We start from the raw sequence: 11,431 nt of genomic DNA on the forward strand, positions 1-11,431 counted from the left end.
TACCTTTAGTAGTAGTGGTGTTAACTCTTCTCTGAAAATTTGTAGAATTATCCTGTGAAGCCATCCGGACAAGGGCTTTTTTTTGTTGGGAGTTTTTAAATTACCTTTTCAGTATCTTCTTTTGTTATGTGTTTATTTAGTTCTACCTCTATATGTGTTAGTTTAGGTAGGTAGTGAGTTTCTAGAAGTCTGTCCATTTCCTCTAGGTTTTCAAATATGTTAGACTAAAATTTTTCATAGTATTCTGTTATGATTCTTTCAATTTCAGTTGGGTCTGTTGTGATATCACCCATCTCATTTCTTATACAGGTTATGTGCTTCTTCTTCTGTTTTTCTTTTGAAAGTTTGTCCAGTGGTTTATCAATTTTGTTGATCTTTTTCAAGAACCAGCTTTTGGTCTTGTTAACTCTTTCAATTGTTTTTCTAGTCTCTATTTCATTTAATTCTGCTCTAATTGTTATTATTTCCTTTCTTCAGGTACCTGAGGGCTTCTTTTGCTGCTCTCTTTCTATTTGTTTGACTTGCAGGGTTAATGTTTTGATTTTGGCCCTTACTTCTTTTTAATGTGCATTTATTGCTAAAAACTGACCTCTGAGCACTGGTTTTGCTGTGTCCCAAAGGTTCTGGTAGGATGTGTTTTCACTCTCATCTGATTCTATGAATTTCTTTATTCCGTCCTTAATTTCTTGTGTAACCCAGTAGTTTTTGAGCAAAGTCTTGTTCGGTTTCCAAGTGTTTGATTTTTTTTGCTTGCTTTTTCTGTTGATTTCTACTTTTATGGCTTCACGGTCAGAAAAGATGCTTTGTAATATTTGAATGCTTTGGATTTTGTTAAGGCTTGCTTTATGGCCTAATATGTGCTCTATTCTGGAGAATGTTGCATGTGCATTGGAAAAGAAAGTATACTTGGCTGCTGTTGGGCGAAGTGTTCGGTATATGTCTATGAGATCAAGTTGGTTGGTTGTTGCATTTATTTCTTCCGTGTCTTTGTTGAGCTTCTTTCTGGATGTTCTCTCCTTCACCGAGAGTGGCATGTTGAAATCTCCTACTACTGTTGTAGAGCTGTCTATCTCTCTTTACAGTGCTGTTAGACTGTTTTATGTATTTTGGAGCCCTGTCGTTGGGTGTGTAAATATTTATTATAGTTATGCCCTCCTGGTGTATTGACCCTATAATCATTATATAGTGTCCTTCCTTATCCTTTGTGGTGGATTTTACTTTAAAGTCTATTTTTCAGAGATTAATATTGCCACTCCTGCTCTTTTTTGAGTGTTGTTTGCTTGATATATTTTTTTCCATCCTTTGAGTTTAGTTTTTTTTGTGTCTTTAAGTCTAAGATGTGTCTCTTGTAGGCAGCATATAGACAGAACGTGTTTTTTCATCCAATCTGCCACTCTCTGTCTCTTTATTGGTGCATTTAGTCCATTTATGTTCAGCGTATTTATTGATAGGTATGAATTGAGTGCTGTCAATTTGATGTCTTTTTTTGTATGTTCACAGTTTCTTTATTCCACATAATTTTCTGTGCTGAGTCATTTTTCTGTATGTATTTTCTTTTCATCTTTTTCATTGTTGTTGATTTTGTGTTTGCTGAGTCTTTATATTTTTCTTGTTTTTTTATTTTGACTTGCAGGATTGTTGGTTTCCTTTGTGGTTACCTTTATATCTACCCTTATTCATCTAAGTTTATACCAGTCTTTTATTTCTTTATATTGCCTTGACTTCATCTCTGTATGAAAAATCTATGTCTACATTTTTTAAGTCCTCTTTTTTGTTTTAATGTTGTCATTTTTTGCATATTGACATGTTTCCCTATTTTCAGTGTTTTAGCTCTGATTTATTTTTGTGACTTTCCTATCTGGGTTGATATCTGGTTGCTCTTTCCTGTGTTCTAATCTTGGGTTGTTAGCCGATGTTATTGATTTTCTAACCAGAGTACTCCCTTTAGTATTTCTTGTAATTTTGGTTTGGTTTTTGCAAGTTCCCTAAATTTCTGTTTATCTGGAAATGCCCTAATTTCGCCATCATATTTGACAGACAGTTTTGCTGAATATATAATTCTTGGCTGGCAGTTTTTTTCCTTCAAGGCTTTATGTATGTCATCCCATTGCCTTCTTGCCTTCATGGTTTCTCCCGAGTAGTCCAAGCTTATTCTTACTGACTCTCCTTTACAGAGGACTTTTCTTTTATCCCTAGCTGCTCTTAAAATTCTCTTTATCTTTGGTTTTGCAAGTTTGATTATAATATGTCTTGGTGACTCACTTTTGTAATCTACTTTATGTGGGGTTCAATGAGCATCTTGGATAGCTATCTTCTCATCTTTTATGATATCAGGGAAGTTTTCTGCCAAAAAATCTTCAACAATTCTGTCTGTATTTTCTGTTATTCCCCACCTGTCATGGTACTCCAATCACTCGTAGGTTATTCCTCTTGATAGAGTCCCACGTAATTCTTAGGGTTTTTTCATTTTTTTTGATCTGTTTATCTGATTTGTTCCTCAAATAAGTTGGTGTCAAGTGCTTTATCTTCAATCTACTAATTCTGACTTTCATTGCCTCAATTCTGCTCCTATGACTTTCTATTGAGTTGTCTAATTTGGACATTTTATTGTTAATCTTCTGGATTTCTGATTGCTGTCTTTCTATGGATTCTTGCAGCCTGTTAAATTTGTCATTATGCTCTTCTCTAATCTTTTTAATTTCCTCTATTGCATGTTCTACATTTTGCTTAATTTTCTTCCTACTGTCTTGAAGACTACTTTTGTATTCTGCCTCCCGTAATTAATTCCAAGAAATTTTCCTCCTCTGGATAATTTCTGTATTTATTTTTGGAACTTGCTGAAGCCATCATGGAGTGCCTCTTTATGTGACTTGATATTGACTGTTGTCTCCAAGCCATCTACAAGTTATTATATTTATTTATTTTATGTTTGCTTACTGTGTCCTAGCTTCTTGTTTTGTTTTGATATGCCCAAATAGGCTGCTTGTATGAGCTAGTCTGATTATTTTCATCTTTGAAGCTCTAATGTCTTGTCGTCAGGTGGTTAGACCTGTTACTAGAAATGTGAGCTCAGGAGTTGGCCAACTCTTCCTGTATGGATTCAGCTCAGGTGCCCAGGTATATAGCCACCAATTGCGTCCTGTAGGCTTTCACCTACAGTCCTAGACAGGCATGGGTGTTTGGTGTAGGCACAGGCATCTGGCTCCAGCTGAGGGACACACTCTATCAAGGGAGGGGTCTGATGGCCACCTCTGAGTGTCCAGGAGGAAGGCGTGTCCCTGTTCCCTAGAGTGCATAGGTGGGTGGGCTTTGCAGCTGTACTATGAGAACTGAATGCTGTTGGTTGTAAGGACTGGGGGACACCTCTTATTCCTGGGCCCCTCCCGCAGGTGGCTAGGTGGCGTGCGTGGAGCCACCAGTGCTCAGGCCGCTGATGTGGGTAGGCGAATGGGCCGAGCAGTGTCAAATGTCAAGAACCTGTAAGTTCACAGCTGAAACAGTTGAAGTTAAACTTCAGGTATATACCCTGTTGTACTGCGTTAATGAGGGCCTCGCTGTTGAGATGGACCCACATAATTCTATGCAGGGGAAAGGCACTCAAAGTCCATGGATACCTTATGCATGTGCCTAGGCAAAGAGCTGTGCCTACCCTGGGCTCCTGCCTTGGGGAGCAGGCAGTTTAATTTTTCCCCCTATTTGTTAGTTTGTTCACTGTCCAAGGCAGGGAGAATGGCTCCAGGCGTGTGATGGATCCTACTTCTGGCCCAGGGGACTCGGCAATTGCTGAAGCCAGTCCAGGACCCAGAGCAAAGCAGGGAGCGGGGATGTAAATGGGAGGGAGGTTTTTACCTAAGGGGGGTGTTTTTGATCTGTGTGGTAAGCAGTACGCAAGTAATTATCCTTCATGGAGGGCTGCTTCCCACTGGTTCTGGGTGGCCGTGTAGAGTCTCTGGTGCTGGGTCTCTCCTGGTGTGGAAAACTCGCCTCCCAAGCATGGCTGCTTGCCTGTCTCACTGCTCACCCCCGAGCTGATCAGGCCTGATGGACTCAGGCTCTCGCCAGGTCATGTCTGGCAACTCCTCACTGCTTCCAAACCACCTCTCCCTCTCCCCTGCCACTCAGTCTGGCTCCTCAACTCTGCCTTTGATGTTCAGGGCTCCCAGATTGCCATATATAATCAAATCTCTTGTTTTTTTGGGTCTTTATTGTAAGAGGGTGCATCAGAAGCTTCTGACTACTCTGCCATCTTGGCCCCGCCTCCTATCACTGTGTTTTCAATACAGGACTGGGCCCATATATCATGGATGCCAACTTTGAAAGATTAGAAATGGAAATAACCTATCTGTTAGTATCATTTCCATATTTCCTTAAACTGCATTGCCCTCTTTTCTGTATTTTGTGCTGCTGATTCCAATCTAGTTTTAAATGTCTAAATTATTAAATGCTACATGATTAATTGATGCTAGATTAGGAAGTTAAAATAATATGCAATGACATGAGGCATGGGCAGCAAGTGAGAGGTGGAAATTTTTACAATGTGCAGTGATATTCTAGAAATATGTAATTAAACAGTCAGTGGTACACTGATGCTCCTCAAACTGTGCCTCTGACTGGAGTTTCAGCCTTTGTCCTTGATAAAAATGTGGTTCTGTTGGCTGAGTAGTTCTGCCTTGGGTTAGGTCCCTCTCTGGGATCTGGGGGTTTTCTGTAGAATTAGGACTAAGTTGGATTTGGTTCTAGAAAGGAGAAATGGTTCATGTCTCAATGTCTCATTTTCTTTTCTCCACTGACTCCAGCAGGCATGAGGACTTAAATCAATGAGAAAACAGTAGGGAGGAGTGAGGGAAGAAGGAACCAATCTGTTCTGATGTCTGTCGTTCTGATCCTTGAAACAAGGATCCTAAACCTCTGAGCGCAAGTGTTCTTGTATGGGGAAGGAGTCCTTTGAAAGAATTAGTCTTCAGCATGCTGTCAATTATGGCCTCCAAATCTGGCTGAGTAATTAAATGCCAGCTGACAGTAAATATCAACTTCTTGGGAGATGTAGCAAGGTATAGACAAGTGGATTCTGTGTGATTGCTTTGGTAATTTGCTTCTTAATCTTTAATACCAATTAAATGCAGAGAAGCTGAAGCCCATGTGCTGCCCAGATGAGAGCTGTCAGCTGCTGCCTGAAGCTGTCCAGCATGGCTTTCTTGGCTCCAGTGACTGCAGCAGGTCTTGGGAGACAGGGAGGCCTGACTGGCAGGGACTAATAGGCCCCATGCCATCAGCATCTTTGGATTTTGCCATTGCAATGGCAGAGAAGCCCCTGCCCTCAAGGCCCTGGAGGGCTTCATGTTCTTGAAGGATTATGGTCAATTACTTCCAGTGTACTTTTTCCCCTCAGTTTTCCCCAGCATCAATGTGGGTCCAGTTTAAGGCCTGGTTATTTTTCTTACCTTCTTGCTTTAGGGGGAAGTAGAGGAGGAAGAGAAGCAATACTTACTGAACGCCTCTAAGGTGCAGTGGTTTCTACCAAGGCACCAAACTAGCATGATTGCAGGCCCATGTCCTCAAGATCAACCCCAGAGGAACTCTAGAGCAATTTTTATCCCCCTACAAGACCTTTGGGAATGTCTGGAGACATTTTTGGTTGTCACATTGGAGAGGAGTGCTACTGGCATCTAGTAGGTTCAGATCAGAAATGCTACTAAATAGTCTACAATGTACAGAACATCCCCCACAACAAATAATTATTTGGCCCAAAATATCAATAGAGATGAGGCTGAAAAACTTGCTATAGAGGGAGACTTTTTTTTTGAGGTTATAGGGGATTTTTGAACTTGTGTGGGGAGAGTGGTCACTTTGACTTAGGGCAGGACAGCCAGACACATTGATGGGAAGATAAAAACCATTGGAATTCTTTTTCTGCTTTCCCTCTATCTCTGATTTAGGAAATACAGAGCCTGCCCCATGCCTGTAGCAAGTCAAGATTTAGTCCAGGTGTTCTCAAGAGTGCAATTAGTGAAGCACAAAAGCCCTATGCTTGTTAGGAGCTGATAAAAATAGGTGACTTGCATACTTTGGGTAATTTCTTCCCATCCCTTCCCTTCTAATCCACTCCTCTCTCCATGGGGAATTATAATCTAAGGAGTCTCTTCTTTTAATGTTGTTTCTTTTGAGAGGACAAAGGGTAAAGTCTTGAACTGAGAAGTTGTTTTTAGGAGCAGATGGTGATTGATTATAGTTTGCTAGTGCCTAAAGTTCTCTAACCTCAGTTCATTCATCTGAGCTCATTGTGTAATATTGACCAGGGAGTTTTCTTTGCTACACACATGGCCTGACAGAGTAGCTGCTACCCTTAGGGAAAAGAAGCTTACTAGCCTAAATAAGGAGACATTTGATAAATATAGCTATTTCAAAAGGAATGTAGCATAGTAGATTATAGATTCCATCAGAAACATAAATATTAGAACACATAGACCAAGATTTTAAAATGAGTCTAATAAACATACTGAAAGAGGCAAAGAATTTTAAAACAAGAACAAGAAAACATAAAATGGAGAAAGAACAAATTTATATATAAAATACTTAATGGTTAATAAAGATGGGTTATTTAGCAAAATGGATATGCTAAGTAATGAATTAGTGATTTGTAACACCATATTTAAGACATTTCTGAAAAAGAAGATGGAAGGATAAAGAGAAAAGAGAGATGGAAGAACAAAGTTAAAGAGTGAACATCCAGTTAATACCACAAAACCAGCAATGTCCAGGCGATCAAAGGATACAGGAAATAAAAGCGAAACTCTTGGAGGAAATAATGGATACAAGTTTTCTGGAATTAAAAAAAAAAAAAAAAGAGAGAAAGGAAGCCCTCAAATTGAAAAGGCTAATACATTGCCAAAGTGGAGAGGCAATGAAACCCCCAAACCTTATTAATTATACAGGGGAAATAGTAAGTTTATAGTGGAAAGACCTGGGAAACATCATCTTAACCAAGTGATGAATGTTATCATCACCAATACTAAGATATATCAACATCATTTACCCCCAATGTGATGTACCAAGAAAGGCACACAGCCTCTGTGATATTCTTCCCCAAATTCTATAACCTCAATCTAAACATGAGAAAATATTAACCAAAACCAAACTGAGGACATCTATAAAATACCTGACTAGTATTCTTAAAAAGTGTCAAGGTCATGAAAAACAGGAAATATCACTGATCCTTCACAGAGGAGACTCAAACATATCCATGATCATGAAGACAGTGCAGGACTGGACAATACTTCATTTTATTAAACATAAGGTCACCATGAATTGTAGCCAACTCAATTGCAACTAACAACACAGCATGGAGACATGATATCTAAATGTGATTTGGGGGGGCAGGGCCAAGATGGCGGCGTAGTCAGACACTTCCTATATCCCTCTTCCAACAAAGACCTGGAAAAACAAGTGATTTGGTTGTATATGAATATCTAGGAGCCTTGAACAAGGCAAAGTTGAGGAATAGGACTTAATGGCGGGGGGAGAGGGAGACGGTTCGGAAGAAGCCAGCAGCACCAGAGCAGCGGTGGCGGGTCTGCATCCTTCCAGCCATGCCGGGTCCACAGTGAAGCTGGCAAACAGCTGTGCACACGCTCGGGAAGCAGTTTTCACATGAAGAGAGATCTGGAAGCAAAGATTCTGCTTGGACACTCCGAACCAGTGAAAAGTAGCTCCCAAGTGGCTAAAGATAAGTACATGCATGCGGCCTTTCATGGGGATTTAAAAAAATTTTTAAAGAGGCCCATTTGGGAAAAACCTCCCTGCCTTTTACCTTCATCCTCCCTGCTCTCACAGGTAGTCCGCTGGGCTGGAAGTAGATCCCAAAAAGTGTCCTGACCCATTTTCCTGGTCTTGGAGAGGGAACAAATAAGCTACTGGCACCCCTAAGCCAGGAACACAGAGTCTGCACAGCTCCTTTGTGAGGCACAGACATAAGGGGTCAGCAGAATGTAAGTGCCTTACACCCCTGTATAGACTCCTGGGGACCCATCTCAACAGCATTAGCCCTCACTACCACAGTACAACAGGGCAAACATCTGAAGTTTAACTTCAACTGTTTCAGCTGTGAAGTGGCAGGTTTGTGACCCTCAAAACAGCCCTGTGCCTTAAGTAGGCACTTTTACTGATCCGCAACAGGGGCTTGAGGACTGGCAGTATCACCTAAACCTCCTAGTCACCTGCCACAGGAGTCCAAGAAAAAGTGGTGCCCTCAAGTCTTTACAGCCAACAGAGTGGGGTGCTTATAGTCCGACTGCAAAACTTACCTACCTACTCACCCTAGAGAATAGGGACACGCTTTCCTTTCAGACTCTCAGGGGCAGCCATCAACCCCCTGCCTGGCTCAGCATGTGATCCCATCCCACAGCCAGAGTCCAGTGCCTGCACCAGTCACCCATGCCTCTCTAGGACTGTAAGTGAGAGTCTGCACCACACAGTTGGTGACTGACTGAATGGATACCTGAGCTGAACCCATATAGGAAAATTAAATGGACTCCTGTGTGCACATACTCAGTTACAGAACTAACTACCTGGTGACAGGATGTTTGAGCTTCAAAGGTGCCAATAATCAAACTAGCACACACGAGCAGCCTTTTGGGACATATCAAAACAAAACAAAACAAAACAAAACAACAAACTAGGACTCACTAAACAAATATAAAATAAAATTATAATAACTTATTGATGGCTCGAAGACAACAGTCAATATCAAATCACATAAAGAGGCAGTCTATGATGGCTTCAGCAAGCTCCCAAAATAAAGAATCAATAAATTCTCTGCAGGAAAAGAACTTCTTGGAATTACCAGAGGCAGAATACAAAAGATTAATATACAGAACTCTTCTAGAAATTAGAAAGGAAATTCTACAACATGCAGAAACTTCCAGGGAACATACAGACAAAGTAGTAGCAGAACTTAAAAAAGTTATTCAAGAACATAATGACAAATTTAATAGGCTGCAAGAATCCATAGAGAGACAGCAATCAGAAATCCAAAAGATTAACAATAAAATTTCAGAATTAGACAACTAAATAGAAAGTCATAGGAGCAGTACTGAGGCAGTAGAAGTTAGAATTAGTGACATTGAAGATAAAGCACTTGACGCCAACTTATATGAGGAAAAATCAGATAAAAGAATTAAAAAGAATGAAGAAACTCTAAGAGTCATGTGGGATTCTATCAAGAGAAATAACCTACGAGTGATTGGAGTACAAGAACGGGAGCGGGGGTGGGGGGGAGGAGGGAGACAGAAAATACAGAGAAAATTGTTGAAGATTTGTTGACAGAAAACTTCCCCGATATCATGAAAGATGAGAAGATATCTATCCAAGATGCTCATCAAACCCCACATAAGGTAGATTCCAAAAGAAAGTCACCAAGACATATTATAATCAAACTTAGAAAAACCAAAGATAAATAGAGAATTTTAAGAGCACCTAGGGATAAAAGAAAAGTCATCTACAAAGGAGAGTCAATAAGAATAAGCTCAGATGACTCAGAAGAAACCATGCAGGCAAGAAGGCAATGGGATGACATATATAAAGCCTTGAAGAAAAATAACTGCCAGCCAAGAATTATATATCCAGCAAAACTGTCTCTCAAATATGATGGCAAAATTAGGGCATTTCCAGATAAACAGAAGTTCAGGGAATTTGCAAAAACAAACCAAAATTACAAGAAATACTAAAGGAAGTCCTACTGTTAGATAATCAATAACACCAGATAAGAACGCAAGACTAGAACACAGGACAGAGCAATCAGATATTGACTCAGATAGGGAAGTCGAAAATACATCAGAGCTAAAACATTGAAAATTAGGGAAACAGATATCAATACATAAAAAAGGAAAACATTAAAACAAAAAGGAGGGACTTAAAAATGCAGACATTGATTTTTCATATGGAGGGGAAGTCAAGGCGATATAAAGTAATAAAAGATTGGTATAAACTTGGAAAAATTGGGGTAAATATTAAAGTAACCACAAAGGAATCTAACAATCCTCTAAATAAAAATAAAAAAGTAGAAAAACACAAAGACCCAGCAAACACAAAATCTACAACAATGAAAAAGATGAAAAAAAAATACATAAAGAAAAACAACTCAGCACAGAAAATTAAGGGGAACAAAGAAACTGTGAACAACACACAAAAAGAGATATCAGGATGACAGCACTAAACTCATACCGAGCAATAATTATGCTGAATGTAAACGGACTTAATGCACCAATAAAGAGACGGAGAGTGGCAGATTGGATAAAAAAGCATGATCCATCTATATGCTGCCTACAAGAGACACACTTTAGACTTAAAGACACAAACAGGTTAAAACTCAAAGTATGGAAAAAAATATATCAAGCAAACAACACTCAAAAAAGAGCAGGAGTGGCAATATTAATCCCTGACAAAATAGACTTTAAACTAAAATCCACCACAAAGGATAAGGAAGGACACTATATAATGATTAAAGGGTCAATACACCAGGAGAACATAACTATAATAAATATTTACACACCCAACGACAGGGCTCCAAAATACATAAAACAAACTAACAGCTCTGAAGAGAGAGATAGACAGCTCCACAAAAGTAGTAGGAGACTTCCACACGCCACTTTCAGTGAAGGACAGAACAACCAAGAAGAAACTCAACAAAGACATGGAAGAGCTAAATGCTACAATCAACCAACTTGATCTCATAGACATATACTGAACACTGCACCCAACAGCAGCCAAGTATACTTTCTTTTCCAACACACATGGAACACTCTCCAGAACAGACCATGTATTCGTCCATAAAGCAAGCCTTAACAAAATCCAAAGCATTCAAATATTACAAAGCATCTTTTCTGACCGTGAAGCCATAAAAGTAGAAATCAACAGAAAAATCAAGCAAAAAAAAATCAAACACTTGGAAACTGAACAAGACTTTGCTCAAAAACTACTGGGTTATAGAAGAAATTAAGGATGGAATAAAGAAATTCATAGAATCAGATGAGCATGAAAACACATCCTACCAGAACCTTTGGGACACAGCAAAAGCAGTATTCAGAGGTCAGTTTATAGAAATAAATGCACATATTCAAAAAGAAGAAAGGGTCACAGTCAAAGCATTAACCCTACAACTGGAACAAGAAGAAAGGGAGCAGCAAAAGAAGCCCACAGGCGCCAGAAGGAAGGAAATAATAAGAATTACAGCAGAATTAAATGAAATAGAGAATAGAAAAACTATTGAAAGACTTAAGAAGTCCAAAAGCTGGTTCCTTGAAAAGATCAACAAAATTGATAAACCATTGGACAAACTGACAAAAGAAAAACAGGAGAGGAAGCAGATAACCTATGTAAGAAATGAGATGGGTGATATCACAACAGACCCAGCTGAAATTAAAAGAATCATAACAGA

The sequence above is a fragment of the Trichechus manatus genome, unplaced genomic scaffold (genome assembly GCF_000243295.1).
Source record: "Trichechus manatus latirostris isolate Lorelei unplaced genomic scaffold, TriManLat1.0 scaffold00064, whole genome shotgun sequence".
Classification (NCBI taxonomy): Eukaryota; Metazoa; Chordata; class Mammalia; order Sirenia; family Trichechidae; genus Trichechus; species Trichechus manatus.